General features: G+C 40.1%; 1 protein-coding gene across 1 annotated transcript in view; it reads left to right on the top strand.

Moving 5' to 3' along the window:
• Window positions 1-4,203: 4,203 nt before the first annotated feature.
• The window catches only part of LOC105888396 (transmembrane gamma-carboxyglutamic acid protein 1-like), an 88,040-nt gene continuing 79,301 nt past the window's right edge, over window positions 4,204-12,942 (top strand). Inside the window, exon 1 of the mRNA XM_023509120.1 lies at window positions 4,204-4,251. The gene's annotated coding sequence lies outside the window, so the exon portion shown is untranslated. The remainder of the gene's footprint in view (window positions 4,252-12,942) is intronic.

Raw genomic sequence — 12,942 nt, 5'->3', positions numbered from 1 at the left:
CATAATGCCCAGCTACTTTTTTGTTGCAGTTGTCATGGTTGTTTGGCAGGGCCGGACTCGGTTTGAACCCACTGGCCCTGGTGTATGTGGCTGGTGCCCTAGCCACTGAGCTACAGGGGCCAAGCCATTGTTGGTGGATTTTCTAAATTCCTTTATTTAGTTAGTTAGTTAGTTGTTGTTGTTCCAGTTTTTGGCCGCGGCTGGGTTTGAATCCACCACCTCTGGCATATGGTTCCTGTGCCCTACTCCTTGAGCTACAGGCGCCGCCCTGTTGGTAGATTTTCACTGGGGGAAAAAAATCCACAACTGGGCGGCACCTGTGGCTCAGTGGGTAGGGCGCCGGCCCCCATATACCAAGGGTAGAGGGTTCAAACCCAGCCCTGGCCAAACTGCAACAAAAAATAGCCCGGCATTATGGCAGGCACCTGTAGTCCCAGTTCTTTGGGAGGCTGAGGCAAGAGAATCACCTAAGCCCAGGCGTTGGAGGTTGCTGTGAGCTGCGTGATGCCACGGCACTCTACCAAGAGCGATAAAGTAAGACTCTGCCTCTTAGAAAAAAATCCACAACTATTGACTGATGTTTATTCTTTGGATCAAATTGGCAAATCCAGGTTTCATCACCAGTAATGATTTCAGAAAGTCATTTAGGCTCACCTCTGTCGACTCTGACCAGCATTTCTTCATGTCATTCAACATGTGTGCACTTTTACTCATCTGTCAAAGTGTGGGGCACCCATCAGTTGAAACTTTCCTGACTCGAAGATAATTGTGCAGTATTTTGGACATTGCCATTGATTCAATCTGTACTGCTACTTCAATATCCCTAAATGTCACTTGATTGTTTTCATAAACTACTTTTTCCTTAGTGGTGATGTTTTCCTCAGTTTCCAGGTGCTCACTCCTCTCCTCGTCTTTCAGTGAAGTTTGGCCTTTTCTAAATTCTTGAAACCACTGAAAAATTGTAACATGGTCCATTGCAAATGCTTAAGGCTTTGAAACTTGATCCACTTTTAAAATCATAGAAACTCATCACCAAAAGTGCTCTCTTCCTAGCTCCATAGCTAATGGCAACAGGGTGTCCTGCAGACAGAAACAAATGAAGCCCGCTCAGTAACACCAATAAGCTGAGCAAGTTTCAATTTGCACAGCTGAATCAGAAAGAACGAATACTTTGACTGTTTTACTTGGAAATAAAATAATGGACCATAACACAGTTTGTCTCAAAACTTTCATAGTGACTTAGAACCTTAGGCACAGTGCTTGACCTTTCCTAGCCTTGGATTCACTACTTGCAAAATGGGGATAATAATAGAACCAAACTATTATGGGTAGAAGTGATGATCATATGGAATGACATATGTAAAGAGCATAGCACTGTGTATGTCATACAAGTGTTCAACAAATATAAGCTGTAATTTATTTATTAATTTGTCAGGGAGGAGGTTAGAGAGACTTGCAAGAAGGAATTCATGTCAAAGTTGGTGGCATTAGCTGATTACAAGGGAGCTATTTTTAAAAATCATTATTTACATTGTTTTTCAGCCTCTAAAGAAATGTTTGTACTCTAGGGTAAGACAATCAAGGTTGCTAATCAGTGACTTTCAGATAGGGTGATTATTTTGGAATGTCTGGATGGGCCCAATATAATTACAAGGGTCTTTAATGTAGAAGAGGTAGATAGAAGCATCAGTGTGTCAGAGTAATGCCATTACTTCCTTTGAAGATGGAAAGGACCTCAAACTAAGGAATGTGGGTGGCCTCTAAAATGTGGGAAAGGCAAGAACAATATTTTCCAAAAGAGTCTCCAGAAAGGAGCTCAGCTCTGCTGCTACCTTGATGTTAGCCCAGCATGACTCTTCAAATTTCTGACTTCAAGAATCATCAGATAATAAATTTGTGTTGTTTTAAGCCACTAAGTTTGTAGTAATTTTTTACAGCAATCACAAAAAAAAACTAATACAGAGAAATTGCTAAGAAGATTTGTTAGTACTTGAATATTGACAGAGAGAGAGATAGGTGAGAGGGGAGAGAGGAGAGGAAGAGAGAGAGAGATACCAAAGATAATTCCAAGGCTATGTTCTGTAAATACAGATGTTCCAAGGTGGACATTTTTTTCCTTCTGTCTGGACATTTCATTCTCTTCTGAAAACAGCATCTCCTGTCACCTTTTGGTTTCATTTAGAAATTTTTCTATTTTTTTCCCCTCTAATCATGTGGTTCTGCTAGGGGCCTCATACTTACGTCACATATTCATTTTTCTCTATAGGACTGGCTATGGTACTTAATCCCACCCAAAATCTTCATCTAGTATTTTAAAAATAGAAGTGAGAGAAGAGAGACACTTTCTGTCTTGTAGAAACTTGATAGGTGTGAACTCACAATTTGTCAGAGTTTTGGTTCCAAACCAGTACAACAGGACTTCCAGAAGTTCTGAAAGACCCAGGGGATGAGAGAGGTGGAATTGAGAGCCTGAGCTGGAATTTGAAACATTCCAGTTGCTGATTCCACTTATTCCTAAGGTCTTTTGTAGACCAATGCTTTCACAACTTGGGTTACACAATAACTTTCTCTTTTTGCCTAAGCCACTTCAATTTGGTTTTTGTCATTTTAACCAAAGTATCCTGAAAACTTTAGGCAAAAATGAAGGAAATAAACCCAGTATTCAAATAAAAAGTAAAAATATACATGCACAAATCTATTAATTATGCAAAAATTACCTTACTGCACTTTCTGAATGCAAAACATTTCAGTAGTGAAATGAATAGGATGAAGTTCTGCTTCCAGGCACTTCCAAATTTATTCATCCTAAAATATTTGTGTCTACATTACCAACATGTGTTTTGGCAATTGGTCCTCCCTATAATCTCAGTATACTTACTTGACAAATGTAAAATAAAAATGAGCTCAAGAAAGCCTGATTTGTAAAATACACAAGTGGAAGAACCGCAAAGGTTAACTGGAAACATTTTAGGATATTCAGATCTCTAAGGGCAATTATGAAACACTCCTATAAAATGCTCCCATCACAGTCAAAATACTCACTGGGAAAGACTATTGGTGTGGCCCTGTGGCCATTTTCTTATTCATAATAAGCCATGTGTTTCTTAATTCCATCATAACTAGAGTAAAAGAATGAGAAATTAGTTCGGAATAAGTCACTTCTGGCCTACATTCCAATTCACTTTGGATTCACTCAGGTGTGTGTTTATTTTAATAGTTGATCTGAAGGCATGTGACATGCCACAGCTGACCAAATTCTAAATATAAAAATACAGAACTTAAAAGTAAGCATGCATGCAGCATGCAATAGTAATCAAATTAGCTTCCTTAAAATGGTAAATGCCAGAAAACCTCCAACCACTTAGGTCAAAGTTCACAGCAGCACAGGTCTTATATTCTAAGAGGGCCTTTTAGGATTCTAAGGTTCAAATTCTGAGATAGCTACCTAAAAAGCAGGGCCAATGATGGGTCTTATTTGACAATAGGTATCCTCCTCCCCAAGATAATCAGGTTTGTTCAAGACTCTTTTTTTTTGCAGTTTTTGGCCGGGGCTGGGTTTGAACCCACCACTTCCGGCATATGGGGCTGGCACCCTACTCCTTTGAGCCACAGGCGCCGCCCTCAAGACTCTTTTTAAGAAAAAGCAGACTGTTGTCACCAAAAGTTGTTCAGAAACAGAGGCAAGAGAATTTTTATAGAGAGGAATGATTGGATAGACACCAAGCATGATATGGACTCACACACAGGAGGTGTGTGGATGAGAAATCAACATTGTCCTCTCTTAGGTAGCTGAGGACTGCGAGTGATGAGAAATGATGAGGAAAAAGAATAATGTGTAGTGAGATAAGTAGGGGAAAGGGGGAAATGGTGGCAGGGATCCAGGGTAGCCAGAGAGAGAGAGATAGGGGCCTGAGAGCTGGCTGCATGCTACGTTTTATCCAGGGTGAGTAAGGGACGTGCACACAGGAGCCTAAATGGCATATCTGTCAGTGTTACAGACACTAAGAAGCGAGCGCTCCAGACTCACTACTAGTCTTCCCGGCAGAGGCGGCGAAGGCTCCGCCCCTCGTTTCCCACCCGTTTGAGCCCCGCCCTTCTTTCTAACCCCGCCCCAGCCAGTCCCCTGACTCTTCCCACCGCCCTTCGCGTCCGCGCTCCGGGTTCCTGGCTCTGCTGAGGCTCGGCAGTATTTGGAGCGCGCAGGCGCGGCGTGCGACTGGTAGAGTGCGGAGTAGCTGAGCGGGAGGCGCAGTAAGTGTGGCGGCCGCGCGGCGCTTCTAGCGGGAAACGTGGTTTGGCTCAAGCGTCCTGGAAGGGGTAGGGGTGGGTCGGGGTGACTTGAGTCCTGTAAGGAGAAACTATCCAGACGTGCAGCAGTGTTGGTGGCATTGCTGCCTGAGGGGTCGGACCGGGGCCGCGTGGTGAAGAGTGCATGGTGGCGGGAGTGAGTGAGGGTGTGTGTAAGGAAAAAATTGAAGAAGGCGTTCAGAGACTGAAGTCCACACACTGGCTGGGCAAGACCAGGATATTTGCCAAGGGTGCTAGAGGGTATCCCAGCTTCAAGTTAAGTCCCGCACTGGGTGCCATGAGTGGCGTCCCAGGCTCGTCCCTTCCTCCCGCCCTGCCTTCTCGGGTACAGAGTTGTCAGGAACGTTCCCCGTCCCAAGGGAGAGGATTTGGGGGATGTAGGCAGTGGGCCCAGGCTAGTGCAAAGAAGGGCATGGCGTTCCTGTGACTTTTCTTTATCCCGCCCCCGGGAATGTGTCTCTCTTCTGGTCCATTGTGCTCCTGGACATTTTAACAAAGGCTATGACTGTTTTGTAGGCGGTGGCGGGTGACAGGGGGTGGGAGGTGCGTGCGAGGTCGTGCGGTGCAGCCCGGGTGGGGGTTTGTGGTGGTGGCGGGAGAGATGGGGGGGCGGGCAGGCATTGGAGCCATGAAAGCAAGGGAAAAACCTTCCTGTTTGAGCTTTTTCCTTCTTTCTGGTCCGCTGATTTTGATCAGTGATAGGAACAGACCCAAGAAGGATATGACTGGAAAATAGTGTATGTGTTTGAACCCTGGCTGCAAGGAATTGGTTTTGTGATTGTGCTGTTTATGTATTTTCCAAGTCCCTTTAGGAGAAAACTGAAACTAATGGAATTTGAGATAACTATTTGAATGAGAGGGTGAAAAGGTGGAGTAACAAAACTTTGAGCTAAATTATTGCCTTTTGATAGTCATAGTATAAAGCAGACTTTGAAGGATGTGAAAGTGTAGATCAGAATAAGTGAAAAGTTAGGGTACTGTGAGGTGTTTCAGTCAAGATTGGATTATTGAGAATTTGTGCGGGTGTGCCATCAAGTTATTAGGCAGGTATTAAGGATACAAAACAGTAGGGCAAATACTATAATAAGGATAAGGTTCCACAGGCTTGTTTTCCAACCTAGAATCTTTTATGAAAAATAATATATGTGTTCCTAAGCATAGATGTTGATATTTTTACTCATTTGTTCTAACTTATTACAACAAAATAAACTGAATTTCCTACTTCTCCACCCCTTTCCCTTGATTGTGAATTCTCTTTTATAAACATTTACTTTAAGATCTGAAGTATGTTTAAAGACACAATCTGTGCCCCCCTACTCTGCATGAAATGAACAGAATTTCTTCTTGTTTTATTGTTATTTTATAATTTTCCTATTATCTAAGTTTTATGCTGCTATCATTACCAAATTGGGGGGGTCGCTGTTAGGGATATCCTTTCTCTTTTCTAGTGCCTGATGCACTTCTATTTATTTTTCCAAATTCAGCCCAGTTCACTTGGAAACATTCGCCAACTCCCCCAGAATGAATTTATTACTCCTTTTTCTGTTAAATTGATACCATTGGCCATAATAAATGTTGTTAGGTGGTAATTCATATTGCATAAAGTTAATGGAATAATAGAAGAAATTCAGAATACCGAAATTGTATTTAATATTTGAGCAGAATTATTTGGAATGTGGATAAGGAATAAGTATGGATAGATAATCCTAAAAGATGCAAGAATATACAGATAAAGGGAAAATGGGGGATCAGAAGCAGCACAAGTTTTTCAGAAAGCCTAGAACTAGTGAAAAGTTAACTTCTAATATAAAATTAATCATTTGTAGAAAGACACAAATAGGGTATTGCTAGAATTGAGGGAGTACCACAAATGAATCAAGTTTGCCAAATGGTATCCTATGAAGGCTAATGTAACTGAAGAAAGCTGTTATCTAACCAGTTGTAATATACTTCTAAATCTTGAGCTCGTTTGAACCTTTAGCTACTGGATCTCTTCATGATACGATGCTCCCTGATAGACTTGATCCGACCATTTCTGCCAACCTGTCTTTGACATCTCTCTCAACTTTACCAGCATCACTGGCCTTCCAGTCACCTCTGGCTCACAACAAGTTATCTTTCCCCTGCTCTTTGCCAGAGTCACTCAACTCTCGTCACCCCTACCTCCACCTTTCATCACCTGAATGGCTTTAACTATTGGAACTAATAACATGAGCAAATGATCACTCACTTTATAAAAGAATGGAATTGATTCTTTAAAAATGAGCCAGGATTAACTTCTTGGTTAGTCAAGATTTCTCTGCCACCAAACCAAAGCAACTATTCCACCATTAATAATAGGTGTCGAGTTTATAGCATTTAAGTCTTTGTAAGTGTGCTGTATGAAGCTTACACAATGATGAAATCACCTTACTATGAATTTTTCAGAACATATCCCCATCTCTCATATAACTGATGTATGGCTGTATTAAGAGCTTATCGTAATGTCTAGCACATACTAACGCTTTTAAAATGGTAGCTACTATTTGTTATTTTCTTGTGAGCTCCTATTATTTCAGTAGCAGTTAACTTCAGAATGTGGGTGTATTGATAACTCCCACCCTGTTCAAGCTCCAGTTCTATATTTGTAGATTCCTCAACAGGTTGCTTAGCAGAATGATTCTCAAAGTTCAGCGTGCTCAATCATCACAGGAATGCATACATTTCTGGGCCTCATTACCAGAGTTTCCGATGTTTGGGATAGAGCACAAGAATTTCCATTTCTAATAAGTTTTTAAATGATGTTGATGTGGCTGGCCCTGGGAAAACAATGAGCAGCACTTATCTAGATGGCATTCAGACAAATTGGAAGCAAGGGACCAAAAGACCAAAAATTTGTAGACTTTTAAGAACAGAGTGCATTTAAAGCTGGTAGTGTCAGGGTTCAGGCATGGTCCATGCCTGTAATCCTAGAACTCTGGGAGCCTGACACAGTAGGAGGATTGCTTGAGCTCAAGAGTTTCAGACCAGCCTGAGGAAGAGCAAGACCTCATCTCTATTAAACATAGAAAAATTAGCCTGTCATTGTGGCAGGTGCCTGTAGTCTCAGCCACTCAGGAGCCTAAGTTAGGAAGATCATTTCAAACCAGGAATTTGAGGTTGCTATGTGCTAGGCTTACACCTAGCCTAAGCAACAGTGAGATTCTGCCTCAAAAAGCCCCCCAAAGCTGGTAGCTTCAAATATCTTGTAAAGTATGGAGGGGACAGTACTGAGATAAGACACTTGGATTTGATGACCAGGTTTTCTTTTTGTTTGATTTTGGTCTGTGTCAGGTGCAGAGGCTTGATTTAATTATATTCCTCAGTTGGTGGAATGTTACATCCAAATTATTATGACCAGAACAACATATCATAGGTATGTGAGATAATATTTCTTAATGTGTGTGCATCAGACATTCATAGGGAGCTGTTTCCACTAACACACTATGTTGAACGTTCCTCCCTCCAAGATCAACTTTATTATCAAATTGGGATTCAGAGGCGTGGAATCTAGGCATGAAAAAAATTCTGTGGTTAAGAACCACTTCTTTGAGCAATGGTGATCAGTATGTGGGGGCAGTGAAAATAAACTACTTTTGTTGGTTAATTGTTGATAAAAGGAGAATGGAAGAAAATGATTGGAGTTTGACAGTTTTATAGGATCAAGAAAATAGGAATGTATAAAGAGTGATGAAAAGTCTACTGGATCTGGGGAGTGATTGAAGGTATAATGGTAAGAGGTATAATTGATAGAATAGAGTACTGGAGCAAGAGAGGAAAGAATGGAATTAAGGGTTCCCAGTGAAGAAAGGAGAAAAGAATGAGTGGAAAAAAATAAATCTGAAGGTGGAGGTGGGAGAAGCTAAAGAACTCTCTTTAAAGGAAGTTTGTTTGCAAACTACTTCTTCAGTGGAGCTTAAGTGGTCTGTGAACTCTTAAGTAGAAGGGATAATTTTCAAGTTTAAGAATGCTACCAAATAAAGCATTCATTACAAATGAAATTAGTGACTTGGCCCCTGTGGCTCAAGTGGCTAAGGCGCCAGCCACATACACCAGTGGCGGGTTCAAATCCAGCCCAGGCCCACCAAACAACAATGATGGCTGCAACTGAAAAAAAAATAGCCAGGCATTGTGGCGGGCACCTGTGGTCCCAGGTACTTTGGAGGTTGAGGCAGGAGACTCGCTTGAGCCCAGGAGTTGGAGGTTGCTATGAGCTGTAATGCCACGGCACTCTACCCAGGGGGACAGCTTGAGGCTCTGTCTCAAACAAACAAACAAACAAACAAAAAATGAAATTAGTAATTTCAGCTATCCTAGCTATCTGTAATGGATACACAATTGTATTTTCCTCAACTTTACTTATTTAGAATATTTCTTTGAAATTAAGCTACACATGCTGTGTTGTAATGGTGTTGCTGTAGCCCTTAACATAAATAAGACAGCAGGGCGGTGCCTATGGCTCAGTGAGTAGGGCGCCGACCCCACATACTGAGGGAGGTGGGTTCAAACCTGGCCCCAGCCAACCTGCAGCAAAAAATAGCTGGGCGTTGTGGTGGGCACCTGTAGGCCTGTAGTCCCTGCTACTCGGGAGGCTGAGGCAAGAGAATTGCCTAAGCCCAAGAGCTGGAGGTTGCTGTGAGCTGTGAAACCACAGCAGTCTACCAAGGGTGACAAAGTGAGACTCTGTCTCTTCAAAAAAAAAAAAAAAGACTGCCATATCACAAGTCTTGTATGATCTTCACGCAATTATTCAACAATTATTTATGTGCCAATCCCTTGCCAGGTATTGTTTTAACCACTGAGGATACAACAGCAAATGAAACAGTTGTCTTTTATTGTAAACATCTATTCTAAAGGACTTTACATCTTATTTGAGGGAGGCAGATAGTAAATAAAGTATATAAGTAGGAAATACATAAGATGTTTTATATATATGTATATATATAAAATTATTAGTATGCATATACACATACATACATACATTAAGTCATATGGTATTGCATTCTTCATAGAGATACAAAGCAGGGAAGGGAAGCACCCATAGGTGAATAGGGCGTATTGGAGATTAGTGATCAGGGAGAACTTTGTTATTAGAGAAGGTATATAAGAGATGAAAGAACCATTTATTTGGAGGAAAAGCTTTCTAAGCTTAGAAAGCAAGTGTAAAAATCTTGCAGTGAGACCATTTTGCTAATCAGAGTAGCATGAGTGAGGAGGGGTGAGTAATAAAGCCCAGGGTCAAGTAAGCAAGAAGGGATGTGGAAGGGTGGGAAGATCTTTTAACACTATTCAAGTCATTATGGGAAGACACTATTTGGTGAGAAGAAAAGCCATTAGAGGCTTTAAAGTGTGGTCTTACATGATTTCTGCTTTATAAGAAAGATCTGGGTGCTGTGTGAAGAATAGATTATGGAGTAGGGCAAGAACAGAAGAGAGATGAATTAGAAGAGAGGCTGTGGGAGTTTGAACTGAGATGGTATAATGAGGGAGGTCGTGATAAGTGATCAGCTTTCCGAGTGTTTTGGAAGTGGAATGTAATAGTAGATGAGAGTTAAGGATGATGCCAAGGATTTTGTACTGAGCAACTGGAAGGATGGAGTAGTTATTTAATGAGACATGGAAGGTTGTAAGAGGAGAAAGTTTCTGAGAGGGAAAATCAAAAATTAAGTACTGGCTTTGTGAGTTTGAGATGACTATTTGATATCTAGGTAGAAATTAGGTGTTATGTATAGGTAAACAAGAAACTGTAGGAATGGATCACATCATTGAAAAGGAAGAAAAGAAGCCATTCATTTGCTTTTAAAAAAATTAATACATTTTATTTTTTAAAGCAGTTTAAGGTTCAGGCAAAATTACAGGGAAAGTACAGAGGGTTCTCATATACCCTTTGTCCACACACATACAAACTCCTGTACTATCAGGACATCTTGTACCATGATGTACCTATACTGATACATCATTATTACCTAAAGCTCATTGTTTACATTAGAATTCATTCTTGGTATTGTACATTCTATGGATTTGGAAAAGTGTATAATGACTTGTATCCATTATTATGTTATGATATAATATAGTTTCACTGCCCTAAAAATCCTGTGTATTCTGCCTTATTCATCTCTCCCTCTATCCCCTAGAAACCACTGGTCTTTCTATGGTCTCCATACTTTTGCCTTCTTCAAAATCTCATATAGCTAGAATCATATAGTGTGTAGCCTTTTCAGATTAGTTTCTTTCCTTTACTAATGTGGATTTAAGTTTTCTCTGTGTCTTTTTCTTGGCTTGATAGTGCACTTTCTTTTAATGCTGAATAATATTCCATTGTCTAGATATATCCCAGTTTATTTATTCACCTACTAAAAAAATTCTTGGTTGCTTCTAAGTTTTGCAATTATAAATAAAGCTATTATAAACTTGTGTGCATTTTTTTTAATGTAGGCATCGATTTTTACCTCCTTTGAATACCAAGGAGTATAATTGTTGGATCATATATGGTAAAGGTACTGTAGTCTCCACTTATCTAAGGTTTTGCTTTCTGCAGCTTCAAGTTACTCAAGATCTACAATGGTCTGAAAATATTAAATGGAAAATCCCGAGAATAAACAAGTCATTAAGTTTTAAATTGTGTACCATTCTCACATGATGCAATCTCGCACCATTCCACTTCATCCTGGATAGGATATCATACCTTTGTTCAGAATGTCCATGCCATATACCTGCCAATTAGTTATTTAGTAGTCATCTGAGTTGTTAGATCAAAAACAACACAGTATATGTAGAGTTTTGTACTAGCTGAGTTTTCAAGCATTTCTGGTGGTCTTGGAATGTATCCTCCTTGGATAAAGGGGGACTACTATATGTTTAGTTTTATAAAACACTGACGAACTATCTTTCAAAGAGGCTATACACTTTTTTTCCCCACCAACAATGAATGAGAGTTTCTGTTGCTCCACATCCTTGCCAGAATTTGGTGGTGTCACTGTTGTGGATTTTGGCCATGTTAGTAGATGTGTAGAAGTCTCTCTTTTTTAATGTCAGAATATTATAGGTGTGTATGTTTTGGTTACATGAATTGCTTTTGCATAGTTTGAGTCAAAGTTATAAGTGTGCATTTACCCAGATAGCATGCATTGTTAGGTGTGAATTTACCTGTCTCCTCCTCTCCCCCTCACCTGCTTGGTTTCTATTGAGTTTTACTTCCATATATGCACATGAGAGTTGTTCAATTAGTTCTAGTTTAATTGTGAGTACATGCAGTATGTGTTTTTCAATTCTTGCTATACTTAGAAGAATGGTCTCCAGTTCCATTCAGGTTTTTCTTCTTAAAATCAGATTAATACATAGGTACAAATGATTAGGTTACATCGTTTGCATTTGTTAGGTGCAGTCCAAGTTGTAGTTGAGCTCTTCACCTAGGAGGTCTGCCATGTACCCATACACTGTACCCATTTTGTGAGAACTTACCAAACCTTCTCCTACTTGAATTTAATTGTGTTTTTTTTTTCCTGTGTGGACTTGTAGTTATTCATCTGATAGTTTCATATTAGTACCGAGTACATTGGGTGCTAGATTTTCCATTCTTGTGATACTTTACTTAGGAAGATGTTTTCCAGATTCATCCAGATATACATAAAAGATGTAAAGTCTCCATCTTTTTATGGCTGAATAGTATTCCATGGTATACATGGACCATAGTTTGTTTATCCATTTGTGAATTGATGCATATTTGGGTTGTTTGCAGATCTTGGTGATTGTAAATTGAGCTGTGGTAACCATTCTAGTGATGTCCTTATGGTAAAATGATTTTTTTTCTTCTGGGAAGATACCTAATAATGGGATTGTAGGATTAAATGGAAGGTTTACTTTTAGCTCTTTGAGGATTCTTCATACTTCTTTCCAAAAGGGCTGTATTAGTTTGCCATCCCACTAAGTATAAGAGTATAAGTGTTCCCTTCTTTCAACACCTCACCAGCATCTGCAGCTGTAAGACTATATTAAGATGTCCACACTATCCAAAGCAATCTACAAATTTAATGCAATCCCCATTAAAACATTCAGGTTGTTTTAACTTTAAATTTGCTAATGACATTTTTTCATATGTTTACTTGTCATCTGTACATCTGTACATCTTCTTTGGTGAGGTGTCTGACAATCTTCTGTCCATTTTTAAATCAGATTGGTTGTTTCTTTCTTTTTTTTTTTTTGAGACAGTCTCATTCTGTCACCCTCGGTAGAGTGCTGTAGTGTCATAGCTCACAGCAACCTCCAACTCTTGGGCATAAGTGATTCTCTTGCCTCAGCCTCCTGAGTAGCTGGAACTACAGGCATCCACCACAACACCCAGCTATTTTTTTGTTGCAGTTTGGCTGGGGCTGGGTTTGAACCCACCACCCTCGGTATATGAGGTCAGTGCCCTACCCACTGAGCCACAGGTGCTGCCCAGATTGGTTGTTTTCTTTTTTTTTAAATTTTTTTTTTTTAATTTTTGCTTTCAATTTCAACTGGCTTTCTTTCACTCATCTTAGTTTTGAAGTTGTTTTTTTTTTTTAAATTTTTTTTTTCTTTCTTCCTTTAGAGATTCTCTTGCCCTTTGCCTCCCAAGTAGCTAGGATTACAGGC

Source organism: Otolemur garnettii, unplaced genomic scaffold, assembly GCF_000181295.1.
Source record: "Otolemur garnettii isolate 467f Iridium unplaced genomic scaffold, OtoGar3 scaffold00373, whole genome shotgun sequence".
NCBI classification, from domain to species: domain Eukaryota; kingdom Metazoa; phylum Chordata; class Mammalia; order Primates; family Galagidae; genus Otolemur; species Otolemur garnettii.
The sequence above is the reverse complement of the archived record's forward strand: the minus strand, read 5'-3'. Positions and strand labels throughout refer to the sequence as shown.